At 34.4% G+C, this 15,606-nt stretch overlaps 1 long non-coding RNA gene across 1 annotated transcript; it reads left to right on the top strand.

Moving 5' to 3' along the window:
- Positions 1 to 9,217: 9,217 nt before the first annotated feature.
- On the top strand, positions 9,218 to 9,991 carry LOC137805864 (uncharacterized). The gene is made up of 3 exons (XR_011080260.1): positions 9,218 to 9,340; positions 9,417 to 9,584; positions 9,663 to 9,991. It is a non-coding gene; the product is annotated as an uncharacterized lncRNA (long non-coding RNA).
- Positions 9,992 to 15,606: the final 5,615 nt, after the last annotated feature.

Below are 15,606 nucleotides of genomic sequence, written 5' to 3'. Positions count from 1 at the left end.
AATGTAGGTGAATGCAATTGTGTGATTAATAGGAGGGGGAGGGGACAGAACGTCCCTTGTAAGGGTAGAAGTGTTCTTTTTTTAAGACATGGGATCCCTTTGTCTTAAAACTGTCAAAATCAAATTTATTAGACTCTCCTTCTGTACTATTCATTTCCTTATCTTCAATTTCAAGAGCCAAAAGGACCACAGATTAAAGCTAAGGTCATAACAATAAATCTAATAAAACAATTGTGTAAATTTTTATTTTATTTATTTATCTCTCTGTGTAACACCTATATAAGTATTTTATTGAAGTTGGATAAAAGAATGTGAGAATTAATGGAGAACAGTATGTGTGCATCCCAAAACCAAAACTTTGTTTTATGGTCCATAAAGGCAGTTACTTCCCATAGCACCACTTTATTTATAAATACGCAAATCGATGTAATTCCTAGTAAAATGTTTTTCCAAGTGCACCACTTTCTTTATAAAGAAAAATCCACTCACAAAAAGAAGGGTCTTATATGATTCATTAACTAATATAAGTTTTTGGTTAAAATTTTTAATTTTGTGGACCCGTTAGTTTCATTGGTGGGTATTGCTTAAGTATGATTGGTACTTTTAAAAGAAAAAGACACTTGAAGGAATCTCAATGTTTTATTTGGGTGAAAACACACAAAACAAAGTGCGTTTCATGAATAAGTTCCATTCCTTACTTAAGGCTCAAAAAGCAGAAAAAAAGTGTTTATTTTCACAAAAGGATCATTAACAAAAAAGATTTGCAAATCAAAGGAAGTCAAAATTTGAAGACTCTTATTTGAGAAGCAAATATGTATTGTAAGTTATGTATGAGATGACAGGAATGTCACCACCATGGACCCATCAATTTGAGCACCAAGTTTGACTAATTTGTTGCAGAGAGTGATCCCTCAGATGGGTTGAACCAGAATGTTTGTCAAAGACAGTATAATAACATTTTTCACATCAGACAAAACGCACAGGGAAAAGGAGAACCCGTGAAATGTGAAGGAACTATTTCTGCAGCGTCTACATGTGACAGTTCATGAAAGTGAGAGAGAAATGAGTAGCAGAGCAGCTGCAACAGCTAGATTTTAGAGCCACCTCATTGCAGTTCCTTTTATACCACATACTGCACAAGGAGAATGCAAACAACATCTTTACTGAATCACATGTTTGTCTTGTTTTGACACTAGAGGACCATCAACCTTGCACCATGATCTCCCATCTCTTTGCTAAACTCCCCTATAGTACACTATATATATATATGGATTCATGCATTGTTTGTCACTACTAAACCAATTTAAGTATAGATATTACCTATTTATTTATTTGTTAGCCAATTGTGTAGCCTTTCAAAATGCTCCCTTCTAATGGCACCTTTTGACAAGTTTTCCTTTGGATTGTTTCTAGGGTCAAACACTACTATTTTTACGCTTAAGATCCTTTGAGCGTGCACTTTCACTGTTTAACATAAACTAGTTAACTGACAAAATCAAGAATATATCTCAAACAATTAAATCATATAAGTGATAGGGGTATTGCTTAGTCTTAAGAGGAAAGTGGTATATTTAATTGATGCAGTGTTTAAATTAGTTCTTGCAGAAGCTAAAATATTAACCAAATACCTTCCAAAAAGGACTTCACCCTTCACAGTAATATTGCAGTCTTAAAGCCTTAATAGCCCATGAATCACAGGGAAGCCCTTTCCAACCCTTGGACAACTAAATCTCCTTCATGTCATCATCTGGAAAGAAATGTGAAGATAAATCAGTTTAATGCAAGAACTGGATAGCTGCATACATATATATTGAATGACTCAGATACATGCATAAACAGAGAAAGAAGGTGTGAGGAAAGAACTTGGCTTTCAGCTTAGTTCCACCATTCACCAATTAGTGGAGGAGGGTGCTAGCTTGTCTTATATGTACGTTTCTTCGTGGCGGTTGATCTTGATTATGAAAAAGAGATGGAAATGTAAAAGAAGAAAAGGGTTGAGTATATAAGTAACTGGTGATATTCCCTTTGAAGGAATACTTTATATATATAACAAAACCTTTCCAAGTTTGTTGCCACTTCACATCACATAAGGTGTCATTTGTTAATGCAGTTGCAGATTAAAGAAATAGGAATGCCACTTTTATCTTTGAAAACCCTTGTCTTTTTGTAATTTGGCTCTTGAACACACGTGCTGAGGTTTGAACTCAAAATGAACCCTTTTTTCTGGTAGGTACATTGGCCTAATTAGAAGTATCTTAAGATGGGAGACACCGCTAAGGTCCTTATCAAACTGTTTAATTTCTTAACAACCTTTTCACTATATCCCTTTTGTTTCAAATTTTCTTTGTCTCTTTCCAACAGCTAATTGGCTGAATAATACAGTTAATTACATTTCAAGTTTCAACCTGTTCATCTGTAGTGGCAGTTGTGAGTATAATAACCAAAGCTGCTTGTGCATTATTACTGTAACATTGTGCTTGTTGGAAGCTTGCAATGTTGGTGCAGCAGCAGGAATCTCAATCATTTGCTCATGGACCCCATAGGTATCGAACTTTTGTATTTATATGTTAAGAACTCATGGTTCCTTACTCAGAAAGTTATCCACTTTTAATGCATTTTTCATTCTGCATTCCATTGATCTTTCTTGCCATTTTGTTTGCAACTTTCTTCTTCATTCATAGTCTACATCAAACAAAAGCTATGGCTTTTAAGTCATGAGTTAACTTTGAAATCCAAAACCTAAAAAAATATAAGTTTATAGATTTTTTCTTTATTTATTAATCGATTGAAAATCATTAAAATGGTTCATAAATATAACTCACTAGTACAAAATTTGAAAACAACGACTATTTATTTAGTGCGGCTTTGCGTTTAAACGCATTTGTAAAAAACGCGGTGGCATTTTTGTAATTAAATTGATTTACAAATGCGGTTCTAGGGTCAGACTGCATTTGTAAATCAATTAAAATGAATTACAACTGCGGTCATAGAAAAGACCGCATTTGTAATTCATTTTGAATTGAATTACAAATGCGGTCTTTAGTATGACCGCAGTTGTAATTCAATTCAGAATGAATTACAAATGCGGTCTTACCCTAGAACCGCATTTGTAAATCAATTTTACCCTAAAAATAGAAGCGCGCCACTGGTTTTCACTTTCACTTTCGTCTTTTCCGCTCTTCGTTTCAACGTTCTCAGCTCTCTCCGCTTTGCATTGTAAGTTTCAGCTCTCTCTGCTTCAACGTTTGTTTTCGTTTTCGTTTTTGTCATTGTCATTATTCACTTCCTTGGCATTGTCATTTCGTTTCCTTACTCGTTTTCTGCATATAGGTGGTTACTGTTCTATTGGTTCTCTGGTTTTTTCTGCTCCGCCACCGCCACTGCTTCCGTCACCGCCACTGCTTCCGCCACCGCCTTCGCCTACGCCTTCGTCTTCGTCTCCGATCACCATCAACCTAAAGGTTGGTGTTGTATTTATTTAATATTTTGAATTTATATTTAAAATTTTGAATTCATATTTAATATTTTGAATTTTTATTTTTCTGTATTATAATATATATTTAATTAATAACTAATATAACTTGGAATGTATATAACTAATAACTAATAATTTATATATTTGTGTGTATTTTGAATTTTTGTATTATATAATTTCTATTTTCTTAAATTTATATTATATATAAATTCTATTTTTGTAATTATTTTTATTTTTTGCACTTTCTCTTTGCATATCTTTCTTTTTTTTCCTGGCATCATTTATTTTTTATAATTGTCACTTTAAACTACTTTTACTTAAATAAAAATGAATATGATATTAATCTTTATGAAATTATAATTCTATAGTGTATTAAACTTTGTTCTAGAATTTTAATTTTAGAAGTGAAATATTTAGTTAGTTGTTAATTACATTTTAATAAAAGTTTTATGTTATGTTAGTTATTGTTACTTTTAGAATAGAAATATCGTGTTTGGATTGAGTCCGGGGGTGTTCGACCCTCGGCAAATGTGTGAGATTGAAGAGAATACTAATTATTAGAAAATCCTAACTATATTCCAGAATATATAATGGATCGAAGTTGGATTAATGCTGTTCGTATAAGTGATGAGTACGAAAGGGGAGTAGAGGAATTTATACAATTTGCGCAGCGTAACGCGATTATTAGTGGTCATGATGGAGCAAAGATCAGGTGTCCGTGCGTTAACTGTTTGAATGGAAGGATACTGGATGTGAATATCATGAGGGAACACCTGCTATGTGATGGGTTTCTTCGATCTTATACAACTTGGACATGGCATGGTGAATTATTAAATTTACCACGTGTTTCCGTAACTGAAGAATATGTGGGTTCTACCATGGATGAAGCAGTACACGATGATGGAGATGATGATCGATTGGAGGACATGATTCGTGATGTGGGAGCTGAGTGTTTTGCAAAAGCGCATGGATATGAAAGTATGTCAAAAGATGCAGAGACTCCTTTGTATCCTGGATCAACTAACTTCACACGGTTGTTGGCGGTGTTAAGATTGATGAATTTGAAGGCAATAAACGGATGGACTGATAAAAGCTTCACGGAATTGCTCCAGCTGTTGAAGGATATGCTTCCAGAGGGAAATAGTCTACCTAATCGTAATTACGAGGCAAAAAAGATTCTTTGTCCAATGGGTATGGAGTACAAAAAGATACATGCATGTCCTAATGATTGTATATTATACCGGAAAGATTTTGAATTGTTGAAAAGTTGTCCGAGGTGTGGGTTATCACGTTATAAGTTGAAACAAAAAGATGATGATTCTATTGATGACATGGAAAAGCATGGACCCCCAATGAAGGTTATGTGGTATCTTCCCATCATTCCAAGGATGAAGCGTTTGTTTGCAAACCCAGACGATGCTAAGAATCTTAGATGGCATGCAGATGAGAGGAAATGCGATGGCATGTACCGACATCCAGCTGATTCTATTCAATGGAAGAAATTTGATGATGACTTTCCAGAATTTGGTAAAGAATCAAGAAATATCCGACTTGGTTTAGCTACAGACGGAATGAATCCGTTTGGTAATATGAGTACAAATCACAGTTCATGGCCTGTATTACTAGTTATTTACAACTTACCTCCTGGATTGTGCATGAAGCGAAAATACATGATGTTGTCTATGATGATATCCGGTCCGAAACAACCAGGGAATGATATTGATGTTTATCTAAGTCCCCTAATTGAAGATTTGAAGTTAATGTGGGACCAGGGTGTCGAAGTATTTGACGGATTTGCTAATGAAACTTTCAAGCTTCATGCCATGTTATTTTGCACCATCAATGACTTTCCGGCATATGGTAACTTATCAGGTTATAGTGTTAAGGGTCACAAAGCGTGTCCAATATGCGAAGAAGACACTGCTTCTCAACAATTGAAACATGGAAGGAAAACAGTATATCTTCGGCATCAGAGGTTTCTTAGAAGTCATCATCCTTACCGGAGGTTGAAAAAAGCCTTTAATGGACACCAAGAGGGTAGTGGTCCACCAACTCCATTAACCGGTGTTGAGGTTTACGAAAAGGTAAATAACATAGACCACACCTTCGGCAAGTCCAAAAAAAAGTCATCTGTGACAAATATTTGGAAGAAGAAATCAATCTTCTTTGATCTTCCGTACTGGTCGAGGTTAGAAGTCAGACATTGTATAGATGTAATGCATGTTGAGAAGAATGTGTGTGATAGCTTAATTGGTACACTTCTTAACATCAACGGGAAGACAAAGGATGGTCTAAATGCTCGTTTAGATTTGATTGAGATGAACATACGCGGCGAGTTGGCACCCATACAAATGGGTAAGCGTACATATTTGCCCCCAGCCTGTTACACAATGTCAAAAGATGAAAAAATTAGTTTTTGTCAATGTTTAAAGGGTGTGAAAGTGCCACAAGGACATTCCTCAAATGTGAAGAGTCTAGTGTCAATGCAAGATTTGAAGTTAATTGGGTTGAAGTCTCATGATTGTCACATCTTGATACAACAATTGTTGCCGGTAGCTATCCGTGGGATCTTACCAAAAAATGTTAGACACACTATAACCCGTTTGTGCTCATTCTTCTCTTCCATCTGTTGTAAAGTCATTGATCCCTCAAAACTAGATGAACTTCAAAATGAAATTGTTGTTATCTTGTGTGAATTGGAAATGTTTTTTCCTCCGTCTTTTTTTGACATCATGGTTCATCTAGTGGTGCATCTGGTAAGAGAGGTTAGATTGTGTGGACTAGTGTACTTAAGATGGATGTATCCTGTTGAGCGGTATATGAAAATTTTGAAAGGTTATGTGAAAAATCATTATCGTCCAGAGGCTTCAATGATTGAAAGGTACATAGCTGAAGAAAGTATTGAATTTTGTTCAGAGTACATGACAAAAGCAAATCCAATAGGTGTTCCAGCTAATTCATGGCACCACAGGCGTTCTACAAGTAAATGTTTACGTGGTGTGAATATTGTAAGCAAATCTCGATCAGAAGTCTTGCAAGCACATTTGTACATATTGAATAACACAGATGAAGTTGTACCTTACATAGAAGCTCATAAAGCCATTGTGAAGGCAAATAACCCAAGACAAGCAGAGAAATGGGTCTTGATGGAACATAATAGAACTTTCATGCCTTGGTTTAAAGATGAGGTGTTCAAGGATTCAACGACATCAGAGACCTTGACTTGGTTGGCTGCTGGATTGAAGTTTGATGTCATTTCATGTACATCGTACGAAGTGAATAATTGTATATTTTACACGAAGTCCCTGGATGAAAAGAGTATAGTTCAAAATTCTGGTGTTACTCTTGAAGCCGAGTCAATGCAGTTTTCGACTTCGAAAGATACAAATCCAGTACTTGGATCAATGGCATACTATGGGTTTATAGAAGAGATATGGGAGATTGACTACACTAAGTTTTCCGTTCCAGTTTTCAAGTGTAAATGGGTTGATAATAAAAGTGGGGTTAAAATTGATGAATCAGGATTCACACTAGTGGACTTTCGAAAGATAGGGTATCGAGATGAGCCATTTATAATGGTTCAACAAGCATCTCAGGTTTTCTATGTGAAAGATCCTACGTCAGAACATTGGTATGTCGTTTTACACGGGAAAAAACAAGGGGAAGCCATAGATGATATTGAATATGGCGAAACTCGTTCATTCACACCAATGATAACTAATAAAGATGACGATGTACTTGATGATGTACATGCAACCCGTAAAGACCACAGTGAAGGAATTTACATATAAACATTCAACCCACATGCAACATGTAAATAAACATTTATAATTTTATGTATTATTTTTATATGATTTTAATTCGATGCACATTAACTAATGTTTGTTACCTAATTTTTTTAACAGAGACATGGATGACGACCAGACTCCAGTCAGACCTCGATCTGGGCGAGGTAGTAGAGGACCTACTAGATTGAAGCGTCTTGCATTGAGACGTGCTGCTGGTGAGAAGACACATGTTGACATTGACGTCAACACTGGAGTGGCTTTTGGTCCTAAGGCAGATGAGTTTATGAGCTATCTTGGAGTTGTTTCTCGTGAGAGGCTCTCCATTTTGATTAATTCATGGGATGAGGTTTCAGAGGTTGATCGGAACATGCTATGGGAGGATGTTCTGGTAAGCTTTACATTATTATTGTTATCATATAATGCTTTTTAATATTGATTAATTAATTTTAATTTCATGATGTTATTTTGCAGGCAAACTTTGACATTCCTGATGTGGAACCGCTTCGATCAAAGATATTATCCAATATCACACTTAAATTTCGTACCTTTAAGTCAAGACTGACATTGAGATACATTTTTGGCGACCTTAAAGACGAAAATCCATGTTTAAAGTACCAACATATTGATGAAGAGACATGGCGTCTTTTTAGAGAAAGCCGTGAAAATGAGGCTTGGATGGTAAGTGAAGTAACTTTTTTGTTTATATAACATTAATAAGTTTATCTTATTTACTTCAGTTTGTTTATTTCAATTATGACAGGATCGTCGGAAGAAAGCTCAAGAGATAGCTTTGAAGAATCTTACCCCGCACGTTATGTCTCGTTCGGGGTATAGAAAACTTGAGCAAACACTGATGGTGGAAAAGGAGAAATCTCAACAGGGGACGTATTCTGAGAATGTGGAAACAGGGGTCACTTCTCCTCCACCACCTTTTCGCCATGAAAAATGGAAGAGGGCCCGAATTAAAAAGTCCGGTGCACCAAGTTCCGAGCAATCCGGGGTTATAATCGAAAAAATTGTAAGTTATTTTTGTTATTTTCAATTTTTTTAAAGCATTAATTATATTAATGATTGAAAATATGATTTTTGTGTACTCTTGCAGGATTCCTTGGAATCCGACGGTACATTTGTTGCTGAAGGTCGTCACGATATCCTGGTTGAAGCAATTGGACGACCTGAACACTCTGGTCGTGTTCGTGCCGCTGGACAAGGGGTCGGAATTAAACTTTTTTTTGGAGTTTCAGAACGACAGCCATCCTCCTCCTCCAAGAAGGAAACTCAAATGACGACTAAGTTATGTGAAGAAATAATGGAGGAGATGAGAAAGGAGACTGATTTGATGTGGCTGGAGATGAAAAAGGAGAATGATCGAATGCGACAAGAGTTTCTATCGCAACAAGTTTGTGCTGAGCCGATTGAACCCCTTGTTAGTCCCACTCCCAAGAGCACAAAGGGGAGTTGTGCGGCTCCTCCAACATCAGGGGATGATATCAATGGGCAGACAGAGGATTGTGAGCTACTGGTAGTGGGCGGCAAACTTCCTCGGGTGGTGGCACTTGGAAAAGTCTATAAAAACGCCACCACCTTACATAACGTTCCTCTCTCCCCTGATGTGGCGAAGGTAACTGTTGAAAAAGTACGATTTCCTGATGCTCGTGTTCCACTACCTTCAGATGAGGTAACCACTGTGGCCGATGCATTTCAGACATTCGTTGCCTGGCCCAGAGAGCTCATTCGATCTATGCCCGAACCTCATGTAATAATTTCGTTTCATTATATTATTTTTTATTTATATTTATATATTACATATAATTTAATACAAATGTTGTTTATCTTGTAGGAACCTTTTCAGCCACCAACTCCGAAAAAGAAGCGTGAGGCTCCAGTTGACGATCCTATGGCTTCCCTACGTCTCATTGCTAGTCAGATTGGCAATGATCCTTTTTCCAGTTCCGTGGGATAATACATTTTTTCAAATCAACACTGAACTGCCACTGATGATTTACAACACAGATTTATCAGAATTTATATCTGGGAACCAGGAGCTCAATATAAGTATAATTCAATTTTTTATGATGTAAGTATCTTTACCTATTATTCAATTTACTTTATGTTAAATTATTATTGATTATGCTTTAACTAAAAACTTGTAGGTTTTTGCATAGAGTCTGTATCACTGAGGGGAAGGAAAATATGTATGGATTCGTAGATCCTGCATATACTAATCCCGTTGGACCAAACTCAACTGAGACTCAAGCATACATCACTAACATCCTGGAAAAAGAGGGAAAACAAATTTATTTATGCCCTTACATTAATGAGTAAGTTTAATTATATGTCATCAATTATTATTATTTCATGTTTTAAATATTTACTAACTCTTTTCAATGATCATATAGGCATCATTGGCAGTTACTTGTCTTATCAATGGTTGATAAGACTGCTGTGTGGTTCTGTTCCCTACACAAGAAGATGCCCACAAAATTTAAGGATATCATTGATACGTAAGTATAGTATAAACTTAACTTTGTATATGTTACTAATTAACCATCTACTAACGAGGTTTTTTGTATTAACCAGTTCATGGCGTGGATATAACATCCTAAAAGGTCGATCCAGTTCAAATAATTTGAACTACATAAGAGTAAAGGTTTGTAATTTTTTTCTTTCTCTATTATCATTGTTTATCAATATACTAACATATTACTTTTTATTGAATTATATAGTGTAATAAACAACCAGGAAGCTATGAGTGCGGCTATTACATTATGCAATGGATGATTACCATTATAAGACTAGGTGTTAAAACTGGTTGGAAGGAGGTATATGTTAAATCATTTTTATAATTCTTGAACATATATATATATATATATCTAGAAACTAATTTATGTCAACTTTGCAATGCAGTTATTCACAGAAGAAACACCAATGAGTGAGGAAGGCATTTCATATGTTAGAGATTCATGGTCCACATACTTCATTAATTTTTATAACTCTAGCATAAGTAAACAACATTAGTGGTTTTATTATATGTAATTTGATCACTTGTAAATGTACATTTTGATGATTTCAATTGGTTACTACATTTTTGTATTTGTCTGGCTGGGTTTAATCATTATGCAGGTTATTTAAATATATGGTTTCTGCACAAAACAGGATGTACCAAAAAAAAAAAACACTATTTACAAATGCGGTCATTTACCAAGACCACATTTGTAAATAGTGAATTCGCATTTACAAATGCGGTCTTAGTAAATGACCGCATTTGTAAATAGTGATTTATGAATGCGGTTTTTACCAAGACCGCATTCATAAATCCTAAACCCCAAACCCACTCCCTAATTCAGAATAATATACAAATGCGGTTATCTAAAATGACCGCATTTGTAAATGTGATTTATGAATGCGGTCATAGGACCGCATTTGTAAATTCCAGATTTACAAATGCGTGTTGATCAAATGCGGTTCTATGACCGCATTTGTAAATTTAAAATAGCCGCATTTGTTTAACTTATCTGCACTAGTGACTTTTAAAATATTTGCTGATTATTTGAAAAAGACTATTTTTCATCACAACATTTACTCCACATTGTGATATAATATTCTATTTCCTTGGTTGGTAAAAACATGTTGGACCGATCTTCTCTGTAGGAATTTCTAAAAGAAAGTATAAAAATAAAATAAAATTAGTTTTTATAAGTTGAAATAAATAGACAATTAACGAATTAATATATACATAGATTTATTTATAAAAGTTCTTCTATAGTTTTTCTAAATTTTTATTTTTAACTTATATTTAAATTAATTTTAATTTATGAAAAAAATGATTTGTTTCTATCAAATATTATGGAAAGATATTTCTGTATATTAATTCAACACATGCCTATTCTTTATATACAATCAGATTGGAGAGACATGCTCCATATAATTCACTACTTCATATGTTATGTCTATCTATAAGCAATTACACCAAACTATTGCCTTATTTTTACCACTTATATTATACATTGATACACTTTCTATATACATCTATATGGAAAATATAATAATTACAACTCAAGTTGGTAAGTAAATATCATGGACTCCCAACTTGTTTCGCAAAATCACAAACTAATATTTCCCGAGAGGTTTAGTAAATATATCTGCTAACTGACAATGTGAAGAGACATGTGATGGACTTATCATCCCAACTTGCAACTTTTCCCGTACAATATGACAATCTATCTCGATATGCTTCGTACACTCATGAAATACAGGATTTGCTGCAATATGAAGTGTTGCTTGGTTATCACAATACAAAGGTGTAAACATGCTAATCAGAACCTTAAGGTATCGCATCATATAACGTAACCCTGTTAGCTTCAGACAAGCATTTGCCATGGTCCGATATTCTGTTTCGGCAGATGACCTTGACATGTTGGTTTGTTTCTTAGACTTCTAGGGTACCAATGAATTTTCCAGGAAAATGCAATAGTTGCTGACTGATCTTCGAGTAATACGACATCCTCCCGAATTTGAATCGTAATAGGATTTCATATTAAGAACATTATCATAGAGAAGTAATAATCCTTGCCCGGGTGTACCCTTGATGTACTTCAGAACCCGTAATGCTGCATCCCAATGTGTTTTGCGAGGCTCTTGCATAAGCTGGCTTAAAGTTCTAATTGAGTATATGTTGATTTATCCCGATAAGTATATCGAATCAACTGTAATATAATACTATTTAAAGTACGGATGTCGAACCCACAAGGAACAATTCTAATTAAGAAGTTTTGTTATAAAACTCATCAAGTATAGAAAATAACTTTGAGAACTTTTTCATAACCAAATTAACACTTTTACCAGAAATAACTCAAAGTTTAACATGTGTTTCAACAAGTAATGAAACTAACTTATCAAATATAGATAAAGATACTTGGGATTGAATTACATCTATCTCAATCATCTGTATTTTGGAATAATACAATATATAATACTCAAAACTACTTATTCTTTATGCTTAATTTAAAGTCATTCACCTTGATTCCTCACAAGTGAAATTCATAAGATAATTTCTCAAATATTGATTCCTCATATATCTAACAAATCATCCAGCTTTATGAACAAAATTATGATCCAATTAATAACCTGAAATCTGTTCCTAGCATTACAAGTTATCAAGTACTTTCGTCTATTTCAGATCCTTAAAAGTACTTTCCAGTTAAATTTAAGGATCAAAATCAAGACTCCATTGATCAGATAGAATCAAGCAATAAGCATGAAACGAAAATACCAAGAACAGGTAGAAAAGAGAATATTATATATATATATATATATTTATCACCAAGAATACATTTGATCAAAGTAGATTACATTCAATTCCAAGTTAGAAAGCACTTAGCCACCCATGACGGCTCCTCCAATCTTCATTCTTGATCTGATTTGCATAAGAAGGGTTGATATGAGCAAATTCTTCTCCTAGAATAGAGTTCTCTTCTTCTTCTCTCAGTAACTTCTCTCTAAAAATCACTTCTTTTTCCACTACCCCTATTTTAGCTGTGTTTCAAAATTTATATAATGGAATCTAGCTCAAGCGAGCCTATTTAGCTTAAGCTAGATCTTTCGGTGCTTTTTTAGCTTGAGCTAGATTAGTACTGCACCATTAATCAAATATGGATAATTTTAGCTTGAGCTAAATCTTCTAGCTTGACCTAAATCTTCTAGCTTGAGCTAAATCTTCTTGTGATCCAATTAAGTTTTTGCTTTCTTTCTTTCAATACTTCATATTCATATGCAATTTACACAAAAATTGAGATTAAATTTCTTCATTTGTTTCTTGGTTCAAAATATATAATCGGATTCAACAATTCTCATATTAGGGTAATTTTCTTACATTAAGCAACAATTAAGTTTCAAAGTGTTCAATTTTCTCAATTATAAAAACTACACATTGGCACTTATCAATTTCCCCCCAACTTAAAATCTTGCTTGTCCTCAAGCAAAGTAATTGAATCCCAAAAAATAAGAGTTTATTCCTCCTAAAAAATCCTTAGAAATCAAATCTATAGTTAAATGTCAGAACAACTTCATGAAAAGAGCACAGGATAATTCAACAAAAAATTATGGTGTTTCCTATCAATTCAAACCAAGACAGGATAAGAATGTATTCAATTTTCAAGGTAAACAATTGTTACTCTTTACTGAGAATCAAACTAAGGAATTTCTCTCATCATTCCTCACTAGTGAGTGTTTTCCCTCTCTTTTCACTAATTTCCAAGCTAATTTAAGGTTGCCCTTCATTTCCAGTTGATTACAAACATTTTTACAAACATAGATCTTGAGGTCTTTTTCAGGTTGTAATGAGGCTGGGTTACAAAGAAAATTTGGTTTTTCCAGGATAACAAAATTCACACTTAACAAAAGATTAGCATATTTGAAATTCAATCTCTAATTGTGTTTTTTTTTATTCCTTCCATAAGATTCATCCACATTGTTTCCCTTTTTATTCTTGTAATGCCCCCCCCCCCCCCCCCCTTTTTTTTCTTTAGTAGAAAAGAGAATGAGATTGTGGATTATTTTGTAATTTCCCTTTTTTTCATTCTCAAGATCCCAGCAGCCACACCAAACCCAATTCTTCTAATTATAGAAATTTGAATTGCACCTATGCTCTCCTTTTGTTAGCATACCATAGGGTAGGACAAAATATGTACATTAGAAGCTAGGGTGCAATAAAACAAATTTCAACTTAAAAAAGGTTATTTTCTGCACATTTCATTATATACTGCAAAGGTTAGTTGTTTGGCCCTGAGTTTTCTCACATCCAACTCTATTAAACATGCCTCAATGATCTCCATGTTTAATTTTGTGATGCAAATTTGACTAGAAAATTAGGCAACCTCAATTAACTCTTCACTAGAAAAAGTCTCTCAAATTGTTTAAAGGTTTCACACTCTCACTTGGTTGGCTAATTTCAATTCCTCATTTGTTCTCAGTCATTGCTTTCAACCGTTTACCTTGTTCCAACTTTTACACATTACTATCCTTTCTCAATTTGAGTGATGGTTCCCACCACAAATTCTTTTTCAAATTAAGTTCCTGATCAATCTATTTGGTTGTTCTAATTTAGAACTATGGTTTGATTTCTTTTTCCAAAAAAAAATAATTATACCATCATTTATCTATATACAAGATTTCACAAAATATGCAAACATCAACCACTATACTAACTTAAGCTTGCCATCAACAAAAGCTAAAGTAAGAAATATTGAACTAAACTGCTAAAGTCAACTTACTAAACTAAACTACTTAAACTAAATTAATACTGAAATTAAAGTTAAACAAAAAGATAAAACCAATTTTCTGTTCATTGTGCATGAGAAATATCAATCTCCTCTTGTGATTTTGTTCTGCTCTGTGCCAACATCATCATTCTAAACTTGGTTTGGATCTTCATCTGTTGATGCTCCAGATGGTCCAACTCCCATTTCTTGTGCATCCTTTGCATATAAGCCAGTAACATCTTCCTCTCCAGCTCTCATTTAAGATTCATCTCCAACTCTAGTCCCAACTCCAGACGCTCCTGCTTCCCCTGAAAAATTGTGCCTATCCCTAGGCCAAGATAAATAATCATTAAATTCAGCGGGTGTCATCCATGGATTATTTTGACCTTGAGATGAACCATGGTAAAGGCCTTGTTGAATGTACAATATGCCCTTGTGGTTGGAGGCATTCTGCAATTAAATGTGCTCTGTTGAGGCTCTGATATATTCCATGACGTGTTCCATTGTGATTGGAGTTGCAGATTGTTGTCCTGAAGGAACCACAAAAGGTTGATCTTCAACATTAGCTGGATGTGGAGGGTGTGGTTGTTGATGAGCTTCTTCAAGATTGATACAATTTTGATCAATGAATTTTTTGTCAATGGCAGGTCTGATTTTTATTGTTGGATTCATTGCCACCTCTTGACTTGCACAAAGAGTTGTAATGAGTGTTGGAAACCCCAATGAACCTTTGGCTTTTTCATTATTTTTATTTATTTTGAGCCTTGCAGTTTTATAGATATGTTTAGATATGATTTGAGCTACATCAACCTTATAGTCATCTCTCATGATAAAATAGAGCAATTGGCATCTGGGTAAATTTAGTTAAGAGACATGCACTAAAGGTATAATGTTAGCCAACAGAAAAGTCATCCAAACTTGAGCTAGAGTCTTCATATCTTTTCTTTTGATCCTTAATGAGTGCCCAGTGGATCCTGTATAAAATGATTTGTTTGGAATGCACAATTTTTCTATAATAGTTCTCTCTCTGAATCCATCTCTTGAATTTTTGATTGTTCGATAAGTACATTCCACATTATCTGGT

Source organism: Phaseolus vulgaris, chromosome 3 (assembly GCF_000499845.2).
Source record: "Phaseolus vulgaris cultivar G19833 chromosome 3, P. vulgaris v2.0, whole genome shotgun sequence".
NCBI lineage: Eukaryota > Viridiplantae > Streptophyta > Magnoliopsida > Fabales > Fabaceae > Phaseolus > Phaseolus vulgaris.
This window is presented reverse-complemented; position numbering and strand designations above follow the sequence as displayed.